The following is a 19,921-nucleotide window of genomic DNA, read 5'->3' as shown; positions in this document are numbered from 1 at the left end:
TCAGTTGTTATGTACAGGGTGAGGCTCCCTGTAATACTCCCCACTCCTGCTGAAATGCTGTGAATTGTTTCAAATGTGCAATATTTTATTTTTATGAATTATTTTTTTCATCTCTGTATGTTTGTGCAGCGCAGAGTGCAGCAATGACAAGCTGTGCTCACATACAGACAGCTGACATCTGCTACACATCTAAAAATAGAAACTGGATGTAATTTATTATCATAATTATGCATTTGTTTCAATTGCTGCTTGTGTGACATGGCGCAGACCACCGCAGAGCCGAGTGGTGCTCATACAATCATAGCTGACAGCTGACAGACATCTAAAAATAGAAATTGGATATAATTATTTATTTATTTATGGGTCTATTTAAGCAAGTTTGTGTGGAGCGGTTTGGTGCTCAGCAATGCTAACAGATAGCCCAGTAGTATATTTGAAGGTATACTAGTTTTCATAATATCCAAGTAGCTAAATGAGTAGAGTTGCAGTCTAATGTTTAGGATGTCTTGGGTTCAAGTCCATGGCAGTCATAAGATATCTGTAATTTACTTTATTATATATATTTCATTTTAAAAACAAATTTGTGAAATATGGCATTGTTGCCCTATGCTAAGCACTGCTTAAACATGTTAAAGGCTACTGTTTGTGCAGTGCTAAGCTTAGTTAAAAACCTTGTGTGAGTTTTTGCGATGCTTAGTTTAGCTTAGCTAGTTTGCACGATGCTAAGCAATGAGATGCTTTCTGAATGTTGCTCAATGATGTGTAAGGGTGGGAAAACAGACTATATTAAGGCCAATAGGCAGGAATTATGCACCATTCCTTGGAGTCTAATCATATGTTGATATGGTAGGTGGTGCTGGTGAAGGAGCATGCTTTCAGGTGCAGAGATGGGGTGTTCAGGAGTCCAGGGTCTTTGTTGGGCTCCTGGTAAGAGATTATGAACCCAGGCTGATGCAGGGTGGTTTCCAGGGCTTGGAATGCAAGGTGGAGGTCTAGGATCAGTTGGCCAGGGAACTTACCAGTGCTACTGGTATCCTCTATACTGGTGAGCAGTGTCATCACCATTATGATGACCTGAAGAGGAGAAAGAGTGGAATCTTGGACACCTGGATCCAAGAGGCATGAGCTGGAAATGTTCCACAAATATGTAACCATGTTTTCCACTGTTTTATCAAACTGCAAGCTGAATGTCTACAAAACTGGTATGTTTAATGGTGTGCTTCTTTTCCAACAGCTGCAGCTGAGAGGGCTCGCAATGCTGAGTCCCGTGCCAGGTGCCTGTCCAGTTGTGCTGTGAGTGTGGTAAGTATGGATTTATTATGCTAACTGTAGGGCAATGAGCAAGAAAGAGTAAAGCATTTACTGCAATAAAGTATGCACAATAAAAACTGTACTGCAATAAATAGGCAAGTAGACCTGTAGTGCAATAAATGGGCAGTTAGAGCTGTAGTGCAACAAATGAACATTAACAGATGTATTGCAATAAACAATACCAATAACAGTAAGCAAAATGGTGTACAGCAGGATTGTGTTGTCATAACCATTGCAGTACAGCTGTATGCATTGCTTATCTATGGTAAGATTGCTGCAGACAAGTATAACATTGTCTCCAGGCCAATATCAGTCACATGATGCTCTCTGTTCCTCCTACTCCATGTAATAAAGGTATATGGGTGAGGTAGCCCACTCTATGGGCAGATGTTGTGTCTGGACTTTGCAGACATTTATCAGCAGTACCAATAAATTGTTAAGCAGCATTGTTGATTCATAAATAAATCTGTTTTAATAAATGCAGTACTGCTGTATTCCATGCATGTGGATTCAACTGTCACTGCAGTCAAGTACAACTCTGTAATAGTTCTAGAATGCAAAATGAATTCAGTCACACATTGCTCTCTTTTCTCCCACTCCAGAAACAAATGGTATGTGGTTGAGATAGCCCATGTTATGAGCGGATATGATTGTGTTTACATTTCACAGACACTTATCAGCAATGCAAATAAAGTGTTAAACAGCATTATTGATTCCTAAAGAAATCTGTTTTAATAAATGCAGTACTGCTGTATTCCATGCACATGTGTTCTACTGTCACTGCAGTCAAGTATAGCACTGTAATAGTTCTAGAATGCAAAACTAATTCAGTCACATAATGCTCTCATTTACTCCCACTCCAGGAACAAAAGGTATATGGTCGAAGTAGCCAATGTTATGACCAGATATGATTGTGCTTACATTTCACAGACTCTTATCAGCAATGCCAATAAAGTATTAAGCAGCATTATTGATTCCTAAATATTTCCAATACAGCTGTATTCCTTGCATGTCTGTATTAAGTTGCTGCAGTCAATTGTTAATTTTTTTGCAGATGTCCCCTGCAGTCACAGCTATTGGGTTCTATTCTAAGGTATGATGGATGCCAAGTTTATGTACTGTACACAAACATGCCTCTCAAGTGCCACGATTTCTCGTAATGTAATTAAAACTGCCTAATCCATCTGTCATGGGATTATCAGAAAAGTGATTACCTGGAATGCAATGTATTACCAAATGCGCTTACGGAAAATTTTGGTAGTTATATGAGTACACATTATGTGAACGTGTTCTGCGTAGTTGTGTACCTGCATTTATTATTGCTTTCCCCATACTAACCCATGCTAACAGCTTGAGAGATATGTAAGTGTTACATCAGCCATAGGAGAATTGTAGTCACTGTACTCAAAACTGACACTACATGCCTGTACAGTATTTATTATCAGTGTTTTATGGATATAGTCTGCATTTTCAATAATGGAATGTTTTTCTCTCTCCCCCCACTCCTTATCTTCATTTATTTATTATTGTTACTTATTATTATGATTTAATACTAAAATAATTTGTTAAACTAACTATATTTTGATAAAGTGTGATTTATTATGGTTATATTTTATTATGATTCAATATTAACATAACTAACTGTTTTGTCTGCCTTATGGTTTAATTCTTACTGGCATGCTGTTAACATACTTTTATGTTACTTAATGTTGTGTTACACATAATAAACATTATGTATCTGCGTTGATAAATATGATGTTCTATGCAAAAAAAAGTGCACACTTTTTATAATTCCACTGTGAATGGTATTGTAATTTGAATATGTAATTGATTGACTGGATAATTAATTTGTTGTATATAAGAGTGGGTTGTGAGGTTTGTCATTAGTTCTGAAGAAGTTCATTGAATTAAAATGAAAGAACACGTTCAATTCATACTTGACTTTTGCATTCTTGTTTGGTGTCTTTCCAGTATTTTTTATTTATTAAGTCTAGTTGGATGCTGGTTTGGTTTATCTAAGTGTATTTTTGCCATCGTTTTGACTTCAAATGACTGCAAAAGTGACTACAAATGGGGGCTGTACAGTTCCATTATCAATTGATTTAAGTGATTCTAATGACAACCTTGACTTAAGCACTCACACGGTGCCAGAAAATTTATTTTCCATTTCTCAAAGTTTGTCAGTTGCTATTAAAAAGGCTCAAGGATTATTGGACCATATTAACCATTCTTTGGGCATTTGCAATAAACATTCTGGTACGTCCAGTTCGACAGTACAGCAAGGCAGAAGATGTTCCACTGAGAGCTCCAGAAGTGATTCTACAGTCATTGACTGTTCCAGGTTGAATGAATGAAAAGATTTTATCCATGCAGAGGTAACTAATCCGTTTGCGGTCGTTGGAAATTACAAGGATTATGTAGCAGATAGCAGAGACATTCAGAACAGTCGACTGACATCTAATAACTGTAAGTCCAATATTTTTTTGTTAGAAAAGAAACTGTTCAGGCTATGGTCCTTGGAATACAACAATTTTTACTTGCAAGCTTGCATTGAACGGAAACAAATACCTTTTGGTTTGAGATGCTATCATTTCCCAAATGGCATTTCTTCTTCTGACAATATTTTTACAGAACTGGTCGAACTATTTAATAACACTGGCATTGAAGCTTTGAGACTTTTAGTTAAACATAATTGTGTTTAAATTGATACGATCAGAAATTAAGTGGACAGTTTGAATGGGTCTATTTTAAGCGATAGTGATTTCAGTTTTATAAATCGTTGTATGATAGCATCCAGCCTAAATTACAAAGGCATGTGGCCACTTTAATTACCAGAAAATGCAATAAGTTAGTTAGAGAGTGTCTGGCGTATGCAAACAATACAGAATATTTACTTAATAGTAGAAGCGAGAACATACAAAAACAGTCTGTTATGAATGGGGCAAAATTATTCCATCTACATCAGGGAATGTACTTCAACAGTCTATTTCTTCTAATGAAAGGGGGGTGGAAATGGGTTTAATACAAATGACAGCCATGAAGATGGGTCATTTGAACCATTCCCTTTTCCAATAACTACAAGTTTAGAGAACAACAATGTAGTGAAAGACAAGACAAAAGGAAGAAGAGGGAACAAAAGAAAGGGGAAGAACCACAAGAGGTAACTCCTTTGAGTAAAATTTACAACTTAAGTGATCTTGTTCTTACTGAAGAACAGGTGAAGCTTTTAGAAAAAGGATTTTCCTTTGTCCCCTCATCAAAAATACCTTTAACAGACACAGTCATTGATTTAAAGCTCTATGTAAGAAAGTTGAATTTAAGATATGCTTTTGATGGAATACAACAAATGCCTGATTTAGAGTGTCAGAAACCTAGCACTGTGAATCCTAAGTTAACTTCCACTTTAAATTGCATGGATCATGCAATCCCAAATAAAAACAAGACCCAATCCTCCAAAGGCAGGTGTCCTGTCTGGTGGACCCCAGCCATAAACAAACTATACAATAGAAGGAGGAAGCTACTACATGATAGAGCAAAATCCCAAAAAGGGAAGGCATCTCTGATCAGTATTAGCAAAAAACTACGGGCACTCATAAAATCGTCTAAGGCCAGCTTCGAGAGAAAAATTGCACAGGACACTAAGGATAATCACAAGGCTTTCTTTAGTTATGTTAGGAACCTGAGTGGGAATTCCCAGATATGCTCAGAATAAGTCCAAATTGAGAAAAAATACACCGAACCCACAGACATTGCCAACATCCTAGCTGACAGGTTCAGAGCAAACTTCTCCCCACCAAAAGGGCAAATATCTCTCCCAGCAGAGTGCTGCCCCCCTGACATCTCAGATGCTCAGGTAAGAGCCGCCCTCTCCAAAGCCAAAAACACAGCATTAATGGGACCAGACGGTGTCCTGGGCTGCATCCTACATGAACTCCAAGAAGAGCTAAACCCAAACATAAAACTACTGTTCAATCTCAGCCTTACTACAGGATATGCACCCAAAGAGTGGCGTACAGTGGTCCCTCTCCACAAAGGTGGTGCCTCAATGGATCCTGGAAACTATCGCCCCATAAGCCCAACTAGCTTGGTCTGCAAAGCTATGGAAAGGATTATCATGGACCTCATAAATAAAGATATTGGGGACCTACAGACACTGGATCCTACCCAGTTCGGCTTTAAGGGCAGATCCTGCCTCTTAAACCTGGTCGATTTCTTTGAAACAGTCACCAAGGTCATTGACGAGGGGAAGGTGGTCCACACAGCCTACCTGGACCTCGCAAAAGCCTTCAATACAATACCCTACTCGGGCATTATAGATAAGCTCACCAGCTTAAATATAAACCCCTATGTCACTAGATGGGTTGCAAACTGGCTCAAGGACAGAACTCACATGGTTAGAATTGCTGGCGCCATGTCAGACTCCAAACCAGTTACAAGTGGCGTCCCACAAGGCTCAGTCCTGGGACCTCTCTTGTTCGGTATATATTTCTCGGAGGTACAGGTCAACACGGAAGGACTGTGGCTGACCAAGTTCGCAGATGACTACAAACTAGGTGCAATAATCGACTCTCCAGCCGACACAAGCATCCTACAAAAGGGCCTCATAGAAACAGACAACTAGTGCCAGGGCCATGGCCTCAAGCTAAATGCCAAAAAGTGTATAGTCATCCCCTTTGGCAAAAACAAAGTGTCCATAAATTACAACATAGGTGGTAATCCATTAAGTACGGAAGAAGTAATTAGGGACCTGGGGACCCAAGTTGATAGCAATCTCTCATTTGAAAACCATGTGGCCAAAGTGGTTAGAAAAACATTTTGTATAACCCACCTAATCATGAAGGGATTCACAACTAGATCAGGGGAGGTCATCGTGCCTCTTTACTCATCCCTCATCAGGCCCATAATTGAGTACAATGCCCCTTTTGGGATGTACCTTACCAGACACCTGCAGCAACTGGAAAGACCCCAAAAGGACCTCACCAAGAGGATCAAAGAGCTCAAACAGATGTCATATGCTGCCCGGTTAAAGAAACTCCAGCTCTACTCAGTGGCATACCGCCTGCTCAGAGGTGATCTGTGCCTGACGTATAAAGCCATGTCCAACCCGGAATTAATGGACATGCTGCACCTCAGAAAATCCAAATCCCGTCAAGCTACGCACTCGAGAGACTTGAACCTCAGCACTGAAATAAATAGGACATGCTGGAGGGACAGATTCATAACCCAGAGGCTCCCTTCACTCTGGAATAAAATCCCAGTCCAGGTTAGGCAGAGTCCCTCATTGACTCTCTTCAAGAGGAATCTTGATGAGTAGATGGGAGATCGTAGGTTTACCCTGGGTATCACTTCTGTGTTACTGTTAGACAGAGGCACAGTATACTAACCTCGAAAAAGGGCATAGCAAAATTCATTTAAAATGGGTGGCGAAAGCCAAACACACTCTGGCTAAGCTTATAAATGCCCTAGGGCAGATAGCCTAGTATGAACCTATGAACCTATAAATGTGTCTAGTGAATTATGTGAGAAAGACATTAGACACATTCACAATAAGTCAAACAAAGGTTTTCATTTTTCAAACTCAAAAGAATTTTCAGCTTTAAAGGATAGTCACCAGTATTGTTTTATGAAAGCCGACAAGGGTAATGGTATGATCATTATGAATGTTTTGGACTATAACACTGGTATGAACACGCTATTAGGTGATGTTAATAGTTATTGTGTAGTCAGTAAAGACCATGTTAGAAAAAAATTTCAGATGATCGACAATTGTTTAATGGACTTGTTAAACCATAGCCATATTGATCTGGCCACTTTTGAATTTTTACTTGTGGAAGAACCTTTATTAGTTATACTTTTCAGTATACCAAAAATCCACAAGGATGTGAATAAGCCACCCTTCAGACTGATTGTTTCAGCGAAAAAAGGTAAAACAGTAACTATTTCCTAATATTTAGATCATATACTGAATCCTTTGGTCTGTCAAACAAAATATTTCTTGAAAGATTCATGGCAATTTTTGGATCTATTAAAGGAATATACCTTTTTAGGTACAGAAACTTATTTAGTCACTGTGGACATCACTTCACTCTATACGTCTATCGATCAAGTGATAGGTATAGGTGATTTGAAAAAGTTTTTGAATCACTACACCACCGTCTGAGAAGTTAACACCATTTGTCTGTTGTTAGATCTAGTTTTGAAGAAAAAGAAGTTATCTGTGTTGTAGATCTTCGTTCATTCATTACTATTAGGACTTTGATTCCATCCTCGGAACTGATACGGCCATTTCCAAGCTCGCAGCAACCAAAAACTCTCAGCTAAGACCTACCCATAATGCCCCTCTCCTAGTTACTCCAGATCGTGTTTGCCCGCCCCTATATAATAGACATAGTAATAGAAAAATAGTAGAAGGCTCTGTCTGAACAAGTACCCTAACCAGGAGCTCCTAAAGTCCACCAGGAGTCCAGGCAGTGGGAAGGAGGGCGGGAAGTAATGAATGAACAAAGATCTACAACACAGATAGAACATTATGGTAAGACATAACTTCTTTATCTGATGTTGTAGATCTTTGTTCATTAATTACTATTAGGACCAAGTCCCCAGCTACTTGAGTCCTGGGTGGCCCTAAGGAAGGATATTCCTGAGCACCATAAAACCAAAAGTTGCTCATCCCCTGGGGGCAAAATCCAACTTGTAATGAGAGATAAAGGTATGAGGTCTTGCCCAAGTGGCTGCTGCACAGATATCATCCATAGAGGCTCTGGAATGAAATGCTACAGAAGAAGCCATAGATCTGGTAGAATGAGCCTTTATTCTGGAAGGTAAGGATAGCTTATTCTGTTGGTAGATAAAGGTAATGAGGTTTCTAAGCCAGGAGGATAAAGTCACTTTGGAAACAGGTTTACTTAATCTGGGTCCTGCAAAGGCCACAAACAATTGATCTGTTTTTCTGAAAGATTTAGTCCTTTCCAAATAACAACAAAGCTGTCGCTACACATCAAGGGTGTGCAAAAGGTACTCCACTCTATCAGAATGCTGAGGGAAGAAAACCGTCAGGTCAATAGATTGGTTAATGGAAAATCCAGAAATGACCTTGTGCAAGAAAGAAGGGTCAGTACGAAGGGACACCCTATCCATGTGGAAGATCAAGTAAGGTCTCAGGCCTGCAGCTCAGATACTCTTCTCGCTGAGGTAAGTGTTACTAGAAGTAAGGTTTTCCATGACAAAATTTTGAAATCACATGAATCATAGGGCTCGAAACGATGACCTGTGAGAGACTGAAGTGCCAAAGTCAAGTCCCAGGGTTCTAAGGGAGGCTTGACTGGAGGTTTAACATGTAATACCCCTTTAAAAAATGTCATGCATAGGCGGTGTGACATAATCGAAAAATTATCAAGTCCATTATGAAAACTGGCGATAGCTGCTAAATGTACAGTGATCATCGATGCTGAGGATCCTGTATGTAAAAGAGTAGTCAGGTATTGTAGGATCTTTTAAATAGGCATAGAGAAAGGGTCTAAGTTCTGATCTTTGGCCCAAATAGAGAACCTAGTCCATTTACTAGAATAAACTTTCCTGGTGGAAGGTTTGTGTGAAGCCAGAAGAATTTCACGAACAGGAGATGGGATGTCAGGCAGCCTGGCAATCACTGGAAGTGGAGGAACCACGCTATGAGCTTGAGACTGTGGAGGTTTGGATGAATCAGTCCCTGAGGCTGAGATAACAGGTCTGGGGAATGATCCATGATTCACAGGCTGTGAATCAGATGAGGCCATAGAAACGGGAACCAGACTTGGGGCCAGTAGGGGACAATGAGGATCACTTTGCTTCTCCACCTCTGGGCTTTCTGGAGAAATTTTGGAATGAAGGGAAATGGGGGAAAGGCATACAGGAGACCCAGGGGCCAATCGTGCATTACAGCATCCCTTGGGGTTCCCCCTGAGGGGGGATCAAGGCAAAGTAGCTTCTGCATTTGTAGTTTTATGGGGGAAGCAAACAGATTGCAGCAAGGCTTGCCCCAGCAATGGAAGATCTGATCCGCTGTTACAGTGTTGAGGGACCACTCGTGAGGCATCAGGATGTTCCTGCTCAGATTGTCCGCAATAAGGTTGGAACTCCCAGGAATGTGCTTTGCTATAAGAAAGCGGTTGGAAGCTATCACCCAGTGCCAAATCCGCATGGCTTCCTGACACGGGGTAAGTCCCGGTTCTACCTTGCTTGTTGATATACCAGATGACCGACATGTTGTCTGACTGAATTGCAATGGTCCCAGAGGGTAGGGATGCATGGAATGCTTGCAACGCTAAGAGAGCTGCCCTTAGTTTCAGGACATTTACGTGCAAATTGGTCTTCATGGGGGACTAGGTGCCTTGGACCGTCTTTCCCTGGAAATGTCCCCCCCCCTAACAGGGAAGCGTCTGTGGTCAGTGGGCTGGAGAAGACAGAACGGTTGACACCAAAGATTTGGTGGCTTCATCCACCATAGCATTTCTTCCTTGCAACGGTTTCTAAGACGTATCATGTGGTCGAGTGGGTGAGATAGAAACGACCATTGTGTGGAAAGGAGACACTGCAGGATTCTCATGTGCAGCCTCGCCAGTGGTACTAACATAATGATAGCCGCCATGGAGCCTAAGAGTTGCAGTACAAGACATGCTGGGACATAGGTCTGAGGAAGAAGGTCTTGGATTTGGTGTCTTATTTTTGAAAGCCTTTGAGGGGGGAGAGAAGTTTGACAGGATGTTGTGTCAAAGACTGCTCCAATAAATTCCAGTGTCTTCATTGGGGACATTTGAGATTTGTCCTTGTTGATTGTAATCCCCAAGTGGAGAGCAAGACCCTAAGTGTAAGAGAGGCTGCAAACTAGGAGATTCCTGATCGGAGCAGTAAGGAACCAATCGTCTAGATACAGAAACACCTGGAATCCTTGTAGTCAAAGATGAGCTACCACAACTGCCATACATTTGGTGAACACTTGGGGGCTGTCGAAAGACTGAATGGCAGTGCCTTGAACTGGTAGTGATTGGCTCCCAGCTGGAAGTAGAGAAACCTCCGGGAGTGGTGATCCATCTTTATGTGGTAGTAAGCATCCTGGAGGTCTACAGAGCAAATCCAGTGGTCCCTCCCTAGGAACGGAAGAATGGACTGTACCATGACCATCCGGAAGTTTTGAGGTTTGATAAATTTGTTCAATAGGCTGAGATCCAGGATTGGTCTCCAGTCCCCTGTCTTTTTTGGCACTAAAAAGGACCTTGAGTAAAACCTGGATCCTGTCTGGTCTGGTGGGACTGGTTGGATGACTCTTTTTCTTAGCAGCTTTTCTATTTCTAAGGCTGCTAATTCCCTCTGATTGGGTGGTACATCAGGGATTCGTTTTCTGGGTCTGGGAATTAAATCAAATGGTATTTGGTAGCCTCTGGATATTATTATCTGCACCCAAACATTGGTAGTAATAAGATGCCAGGCTGGTAGGTGCAGAGAAAAATGACCCTGACTGCTTCCAGAGGAAAGCAATCGGGCTGCTGCTCAGGAGCACTGGTAGGGTCTGCCGGAAAAAGAATCTCTAGTGCCCTGGTTACACGGAGCCCCTCTACTCCGAAAGGGAAGTCTTCCATATGAGTTGCCCCCTCTGCCCCGGGGGGGATTGTTCACCATGAGTGTCACAAAAAGATGCTTGGGATTTCTTGAACCACATTTTCCTCCCTTCTGATTCCTGGAGTAGGACATCTGGGGGTTGGAAAAGTGTATGCCCACAGCAGACAAGGTCTTTCCAACTTTCGCAGTATGTGCAAGCGTGTCTTGTACTTTGGGTCCAAAAAGTGCTGATTCCTCGACAGGTGCATTGACAAAGGAAGATTTAAAGGGATCTGCGAAGTCACACAGCCGCATCCAAGCATTATGTCTCATGACAATGCCTGATGCGGCAGCTCAAGCTGCCTCCTCAATGGTGTGAGATATCAAATGCATTGAGGAGTTGGAGATGGATTCAAGGGTTACTAGCTACGAGCCTACAGTGTCATGCACCTCATCAGGCAGTACCCCCACCAAAAAGGACGACATTTTGGAAATTAGGTCTCTTTGGAGGCGAGTAAAGTGTGCCAGATAGCTCAGCGACTGAATGGCGAAGGTCGCTGAAGCATAGGTCCAGTTCCCTAGTCTGTCCATGGTCCGGGACTCCCTGTTTGGAGGATGGATGGACAGTGGAACTATCATCAACTCTGCTGACCTAGTTTCTTTTTTCTTCCTTCCTTGAGAATAGAGCTACTAGCACATTTATATAATGTTCTGTAACAAATTTTGTACTCAACAACTGAAATGTAATAATTTGCTATTACGTTTGTACATACATTTATTATGTTTACCATTTTATGTTTATGCCTATGTTTTATTAATCTTTTCAAGTGGAGCTTATCTCCCCGGGCCTCTGCTGAAAATGGACATGTATCCAGTTAGACTAGCCCGGTCAACAAACGTAGAATAAAATAAATAAATAAATAAATAAACTATCTTCTGCCAGTTCCCTCTTGGTGGCCACTGCCACGACCATAGAATCAACTGTCAACTGTTTGGACCAGTTGGGCTGGTCTTCAGGTGTAGATAAAATTTTGTCTGGCCTTCAGGGGACAGGTTCTACATTGTCCAGGCACGCTGCATGAGCTTAACAAGGTCATCTGCTGGTGGGGTCACACAGGAAGTAGATGGCTGGGCATGGAAGGCCTGCAAGAACACCAATTCCTCAGAAGAAGGCTTAGAGGACTTCCAGTCTCCCTGCTGCTTGAGGATTTCGAGAATGTCTCTGAATGAGACGTCATCTTGGGGAGACCGTGTGGACCCTTCCCTCTCATCACAATCAATGTCTTCGGTGATAGATTCCTCTGGGGAATCAAGGTCTTCTTCTTGCACCATTTCTTCTGGGGTGGCTCCCCAGTGGGATCTTCTGAAGATGACTCTGGAGAAGGGGTTCCCTTCAAAGGGGGGGGGTCTTGCGACTCCCGTGCCCAGGGTCCTGAAACAGAGAGTTGGGATAGGTGCATGCTGGGGGGGGGTTCTGATACTGATGTCATTGTCACTGACTGTGAGCATGCGGAGTCAAGAACTCTCTCCATCACCCGGACAGCAGGCCCACCCGAGGAGGGATGGGAGTCTGGAACTGGGAAGGACAATCTCAGAACTGGGGTCACATGCTGCCCTGAGGAGCTCACCTCCAGGTGAGGAGCTCTGAAAGGACTAGAAGCCATTGGAGCCATGGACACAGACGGCGCCAGTGAGAAAATAGGCACCGTGCTAGATACCAAAGTATGGACGGTCCAAGCACTGCTCCAAGAAAGCATCGGCTCCACCTGAGCCAATACAGCAAGGGTGATTGATGCCAACAGGGGAAATTCTGCTGTCGGAACCGAGACAGTATGCACCAGAGTGGACATCTGTACTGAGATCTCTGGGATCTAGGTAGAGGCTGGAGGAGGATAAACAGGGGAAGATGTAGTAAAAGATTCAGAGCCAAGAGAAACGGAAGGTCTAGCTGGAATGGGCAATCCCCTAGCTGCCAGAAGCTTGTCCGCAACTCGCACTAGATCTAATTCAGAAAAACTCCTTGTGGATCTAAAGGAGGCTGTTGAAGGAGAATCAGGTCTTTCTAGAAAGGGGCTAAACCTCTGCCCCAAAAAAGGATTGTAAGTTGGTGAGTATCTTGTCCTTGGCAGATATTCGAGTTTTGGCACTGATGGAGCCAAAGAAACTGTCAGCACCATGGCTGGGGATGGTGCAAGGCAGGTACAGTCATAGGAGCCAATGTAGGAATCAGGATGGCACTGAAGTCAGTGGTGCTGAAGTTGGAACCAAAGTAGGGGTGAATATCATGGATGGCACTGAGGGAAAAGATACAGAGTCTAGTGCCGAAGAGGTCTGCACTGAGGGCGCAGGTGAAGCACAGAGCTGACTCGGTTCTGTAACTGACAGAGATTCAGGAACTGAACAACTCTGTTTTTCCTTATGTTTTTTGGTCTTTGGAGGGGAGCGAGACCTCCGACCCAGATAGACCCTCCGAAAAAGGTGTCTTGATTAAACCTTTTTAAAAAAGCTTATTTTTACGTTCTGCTAGTGTATGATTACTAAAACTAGCACAAATGTCACAGTCAGCTTTAATATGATCCACGCCCAAACAGTAGACACAACGAGCATGTGTATCTGAGTTAGGCATCTTACGCCCACACTTGTCACACTGTTTAAACCACAACTTAGTTTTGTCTGACATAGTAAGGCAACAAGGCTATCCTACAGAAAAAACAAAATGAGGGAGAGAATAAAGGTGAGAGAATACCAATGATGGTATTTAAAAAATACCACAAGTGGTAAGGAAGGGCCTGTCAAAGGCAGGAGAGAGGGACAGTACCAATAATGGTAGAAATTAAATTACCAAGGTAAAGTTTAGGGAATAGAATAAGGTTATAGGTGACAGTGAGAAATGGCTAAGGTGACTAAAAAAATAAAAATTTTTGAAGAGAAACTATCTTAAAAATGACAATTTTCTACTTAGCTTTGAGAGAGATGGCTGGCATGTCTATTAGGAATGCAGCAAATGAGATCTGGTGTAACTAGGAGAGGGGCATTATGGGTAGGTCTTAGCTGAAAGTTTTTGGCTGGCGCTAGCTTGGAAATGGCTGTAGTGGTTCCAAGGATGAAACCAAAGTCCTAATAGTAATTAATGAACAAAGATTTACAACATCAGATCAATTTCTTCTTCTTTGATCAGAAGATATATAGACAGCTATGTGGTGTTGCTATGGTTGCGAAAGTAGCACCTGCTTTTGCCAATTTGGTTCCACGTTGGCGGGAATTGTTCACTTTGACTAAGTTAGAAGGGTTCCAATATGTTTCTTTTTACAAATGTTACATAGATGATCTGTTTTTCATTTGGAATGGAAATATTCAACAGTTATGTCTGTTTATGGATTCCATTAATTCTAATGGGGGTGGCTTAAGGCTTGTTTTAAATAGTGCAAGTAACAAAGTTAATTTCCTTGATTCAAGTATTTCAATGGATGTGGAAAATGTTTTTTTTACTAGTACCATATATAGAAAAGAGACATACACCAATAATTTTTTGCATTTTGACAGCAGCCATCCAACTTATATGCAGATCATTCGGTTGAGCAGGTTGATTTCTCAAGATTTAAGATTCTTTGGTGAAGTAGATAAACTTATTTCTATGTTCATAGAAAGAGGCTATCCTCCAAGAGATTAATGACTTTGAAAGAAGCGATTATAGAAGTTAGAAAGGATAGGTTTTCACCTATTCTCATTAGTGGATTTAAATCTAAACAACATGAACAGAAAAATGTGACATCTTTAAATTGTGCCTTTCCTATACCTATTTATTCAGAGTCAAATGAAGTCAAACAAATATTCATTAATAACTGGAAGGTTATTTTAGGAAATAGTGATTTGGCCAGAGTGTTTGGGGACCACCCTTGTTTCATTTATAAAAAAGTAGTCAGTGTTAAGTGTATACTTGAAGTGCAAGATTCCTTTGGCACAAGTTATAGTTGGGGCCCTAAAGGGACATACCCCTGTCATAACTGCAAACAATGCAGATTTACTAATTCATCCAGTAGTATGTCTTTTCCTCACATTAAAAGGACAATTTATAGCAAGGGCAGATACAACTGCAAAAGTTATGGAATAGTTTAGCTTCCTGTACTAACTGCAGCTGTTTCTATGTGGGAAAAACCACCACAGCATTATACAAAAGGATTTATGAACACAGGTTAGCTATTAAAAAAAGAGATTTTAATAATGCCCTGGCTAAACATGCCAATGAATGTAAAGAATTTAAGAAGTTTGTAATTCATGTTCTAGACATGATAAATCAAGTGCCTTTTGTAACATAATGTAACACTGCTTTAGATGTCAAAGAATTGAAATGGCAGGTGTTTTTAAATGCTGAGAGATTTCCAGGTATAAATGGCACTTTACACAGGATGCAGGCAATAAGAGCCAAGGAATCTATACCAAAAGAGGATTTCCAGCCAAAAATGAAGTAGCAAGTACACCAGGAACTCCAAAATATCTACACTTGTTTCTGTCGCAATAAACTAGAAGTGATTGTTGGAGTTCCCGGTGTACTTGCTACTTCATTTTTTTGTCTGGAAATCCTCTTTTGGTGTAGATTCCTTAGGTCTTATTGCCTGCATCCTGTGGTTTGTGATTTATTTCTTCCTGCTAGTGGTTTTATTCATTTTTTTGGATTAATAAATGCACTTTAAATATTAAATGTCTTTTAAAAGATACATGTCATTATTGATTTGTATGCAATTCCCCTTTAAATTATTATTTAATTTTTCTATTTTTTAAAAAGTGCATACATTTTATAATTCCACTGTGAATGGTATTGTAATTTGAATATGCAATTAATTGATTGGTTGGATAATTAATTTGATGTATATAGAGTGGGTTATGAGGTTTGTCATTAGTTCTGAAGACGTTTGTTGAATTAAAATGAAATAAAGTGCTCAATTCATGCTGGACTTTTGCATTCTTGTTTGGTGTCTTTCCAGTATTTTTTATTTATTAAGTCTAGTTGGATGCTGGTTTGGTGGTTTGTTTTTTTCTTCATGATGTTCCATTCTGTTAATACTAATAATGGTTTGGTTACTATGAACCTTAACTTATTGCTATATCTCATTTACCACCGCACATCAAGGTAGGCTGGTTCCACTGATTCACCTACCTTGTCTCATCTGGCCATGGCACTGGGTCCCAACACATCTGGAACACAGACCAGTGGTGCCTCCTTTGCTGCCCCTGCACTACCTGCGGCATCAAGTAGTACCTCCCCATGGGATGGGCCCCCGTCTGAGAGTGGTGGTGGAGGGGGAGTTGTCACCTGGGCTGAGCTGATGGCTTTGGTGCACAGGATAGTCTACCACAGGTTTGACTGCTGCCTTTGCTGGACTGACGACATGCTGGCCAACCTGATGGGGCAGCCTCGCCCTGGCCCCCAGACTCGACCACTGCCACCCCCGGGGCAGTGATGGAGCAGTGGAGACAGTCCCGTGGGTGGGGATATGAGTCATGCTGCTGCCTTGTGGAGGCACATGGGAGTTAGAATCAACAACACCCTCCTTATCCAAGGTGTTCACCCCACCTCATATGCTGCACACCTCCTCTGCCTGCTGTCTTGTTTGTCTTGTCCATCTCTGTCTGTATCACCTACCCAGCTTACTTCCCCCACACGTATCTATGTCCCTTCCCCAACATTCCACTCTCACCTTAAAAAAAAATGGGCACCTGTCCCAAAAAAAATATTGTCCCATACATAACTCTCCATTTCACACACCTGACCACTGGACACATGTAATTAGGTCCAATTGGGTTGACAATGCAGTTATGTTGTCCTCACCCCTCTCTCTAAGGGTGAGAGCTCAAAGTAATTTACAAATTCTGTCAAAGTGCACAGTTGTTGCTATACAAGAACGGATAGCTATGGTTCTTTCTTACACCCTTCCTGCACATCTCTACATGCCTTTCACTATGTGTTGCACCCTGCTTGCACCCCATTCACCACTTTCTTATCTCCTCATTTTTTTTTCTTTTTATTTTTTTAGATCAACACTGCACGATGCACTGTGTCGCACTTCACTAATCTGAGTTAAACAGAGCCATATTGACTATATATGATTTCAAAACTGTAATACACAGTTGCAAAATAAACTGTCACATATTTCGAACTCATGACCATTGCACCTGCAGACCACTACATTAACCTGCCACACCATACAATTCTTAATTAAAAACAGGTGGTTTAAACAAAACATAGTAATTGCCAGTTACAGTCATTAAGCGTGTTTCAGCGGAGCTGTGTGCCATGCCGCGTCATGCAAACTTGATTAAAATGTAATGGAAAAAAATGGGAGTGTACCTCAGACTCTGGTGCAATAGTACAACACTAGAAAGCCAAAGACATAATGGATGTAAGAGAAGCCTATGATAGTAGGTAAGTGTGCCCTTTTATCAGCAACACATAGAAAGACACTTGCTAATGCATTAATGGCAAAATACATGTTCAGCTGGGACTCTGGTACAGAAATACATCCATATAAAGCCATACAAATACCGATGGATGTAGAAAATGTTTGTTACAGCCTGTATGTGTGAAAATATATCTTGCAAATACACCTGCTGTAGCTGTGACTGAGTAGCTCAATTTGTTAAATGCCTTACAAACAGTACATTTTGCCACACACAATCCTGGGTTCAAATCCAGTGTTATGTAGCAGTGGAATTATAGCATTGTGAGGCCAGAAAATAATGACTGGGTCATGCACTCTTAGGTTCTATAAGGTAAACACCTTAACCATTAGGCCACCCTCCCAGAAAATACAGTCGCCCAACGTGGGGCTCGAACCCACGACCCTGAGATTAAGAATCTCATGCTGTAGCAACTGAGCTAGCCAGGCTATCTTTATCCACACAATGCATATCAAATGAAATGTCTGCATTTTACTGATGGAAGTCACAGGCCTGCATATAGAAACACACTTCACATATCCCTGTAGCAAAAGTATAAGTGCATAAAGTGTGATATCATGCATTAATATGCATTCACAGAGAAATTCAGCTCAGGTACTGCAAATTAAGGCCACTAATATCAGAGTGCACCACACAATCCTTTCAAACTCACACTGCTGATTAGCACAGCTGCACACCTAACATACACATTTGAAGTACCTGCTTGTAACATGGACTGCTCTCATACATGTTCCAAGTTACTACCAGATTGTAACATATAGCCTGACAACCCCCAAATAGTGGAAATATTGTTATATTAATCCCCCATGTTGCTCAAGGACACAACAAACATGTGGCCTAGTATTCTGTCACTGATATCGTTGCTTAACATACTTACCTTAAACACATGCCTTAATTGGACTGGAAAGGGTAGCTTCACTCTGGCTCTGCCTCGACAACAAGGCTGACACAGCTCCCAGAGTTACTACTACAGCTTGTTGTCCTCCAAAGTGTTCACACTCTCTGCTTATGCCTATTACCTGCAACAGCAGTTGCAGCATGTAGTACACCCATCTCTATGTAAAGGTTGCTGCTACAGACCTACACTTGATGGAGTAGTCTCTTCAGTACTAGCCAGCATAACATATCAGAAAGGGGCTCTAATCTACATGAAGGCCTTATATATTGTACTGTGTTTGCATGTGACTGGTTGATGATAGTGCAAATCAGCTGTGTTGACTGCAATTAGCATTTTATAACCACACGAGGCAATCATCTGCTAATGAGAAGCATGTTAAAAAGGTAAGCAGCTGGCTATGGGGAACCATTCTGTATGAGACTTTCACATGGATCACTCGTATGCAAAGTTTTAACTATCAGCACATAGCAGAGGAGTACTGTACTCCATCAGATATGTAACCATCTTGTTTACATCAGGATGAAGATGCCCGACTATTCTTATGAGGAATAGGGATTACAGCATTAAGCCTTTCTTAGAACTGTGATAAAGACATGTTAATGATCTCCAGATTTGTAATACATGCAGAGGATGTGCAAGACATCAAGAGTGAAATGTATATTGTCAATGTGGCACACTGGGCTCATGGAACTCTCCCTTTACAATGATTGTAATAGCACACTGCTATCTGTTTGGCACAGCTGGTTTGACATATTATCAGGGGTTGCCCCTTGGGAACACACTACAATAGACTCCAGTGTTAGCTTTATGAACATACAGCAGTATCTATCATGGCACACATTGGAATACCTGACTATCACCAGTATCCTAGTTGTATCCACATGCTTAGTATGTTTGTACACTGTGGAATATTTGTAAAACAAACAATAGACCTAGGAAGGCATACAATAAAGCTCGCAGACAGTCGAATTCTCTTCCTTTAATGTCACAACCAAAGCACAAAAACAAAGCTCTGCATTAACGTTCTGAATTATGTTTTCATTTGTAAAACTTCAACAGATGTGGGCTGAAAAAAACATAATTATTTATACCAATCCCAATAAAGACAGAACCTATCACAAAGCATTTTAATACACATAATTGATGTTTACCTAAAACCTTTAATAATTCCATAAAATATACTTTCTATGATAAAAACCTTTTGACAAAATCCCTCTACTTAAAAAAGCATTCAATATGTAATTTAAAATACATTTTAAAATAATAAATATGTTGGAATATAAAACATATGTTATTGTGCAATATAAGCTATTCCATATAAATCATTCTGTTGATTTGTTGCACCATCTTGTGGTCACCTATGAAATCACACTATAAAAATATGAACATTTATTAATAAATAAAATGCATTTTTTTAAAAATTCAATAATGATGTTTGCTCTTATTGAAATAAAATATAAATGATCAATGGATTAAGACCTTAAATAATGTTTTGAACCATTTTAAAAGGATTATGTTAAAACATTTTAAAAAATACAGAGAACAAATGCATAAAACCAAATTTCAATTCAAGGATCCAGGTTGTTTGCTAAACTGTGACTTATAATTTTGCAGCTCTAAGTTTTGAGAAGGGGGGCTATGGAAATACAATCATTTAACCCTGGCCACTTATTAGCCTGTAAA

The 19,921-nt window shown here is 40.9% G+C and overlaps 1 non-coding gene across 1 annotated transcript; it reads right to left on the bottom strand.

The window, feature by feature from the left end:
• Positions 1 to 17,695: 17,695 nt before the first annotated feature.
• Positions 17,696 to 17,768, bottom strand: TRNAK-CUU. The gene has a single exon. It is a non-coding gene; the product is annotated as a tRNA-Lys (tRNA).
• Positions 17,769 to 19,921: the final 2,153 nt, after the last annotated feature.

Source organism: Protopterus annectens, chromosome 16.part0, assembly GCF_019279795.1.
Source record: "Protopterus annectens isolate FY-2018-M chromosome 16.part0, PAN1.0, whole genome shotgun sequence".
In the NCBI taxonomy this organism is placed as follows: Eukaryota; Metazoa; Chordata; order Ceratodontiformes; family Protopteridae; genus Protopterus; species Protopterus annectens.
The sequence above is the reverse complement of the archived record's forward strand: the minus strand, read 5'-3'. Positions and strand labels throughout refer to the sequence as shown.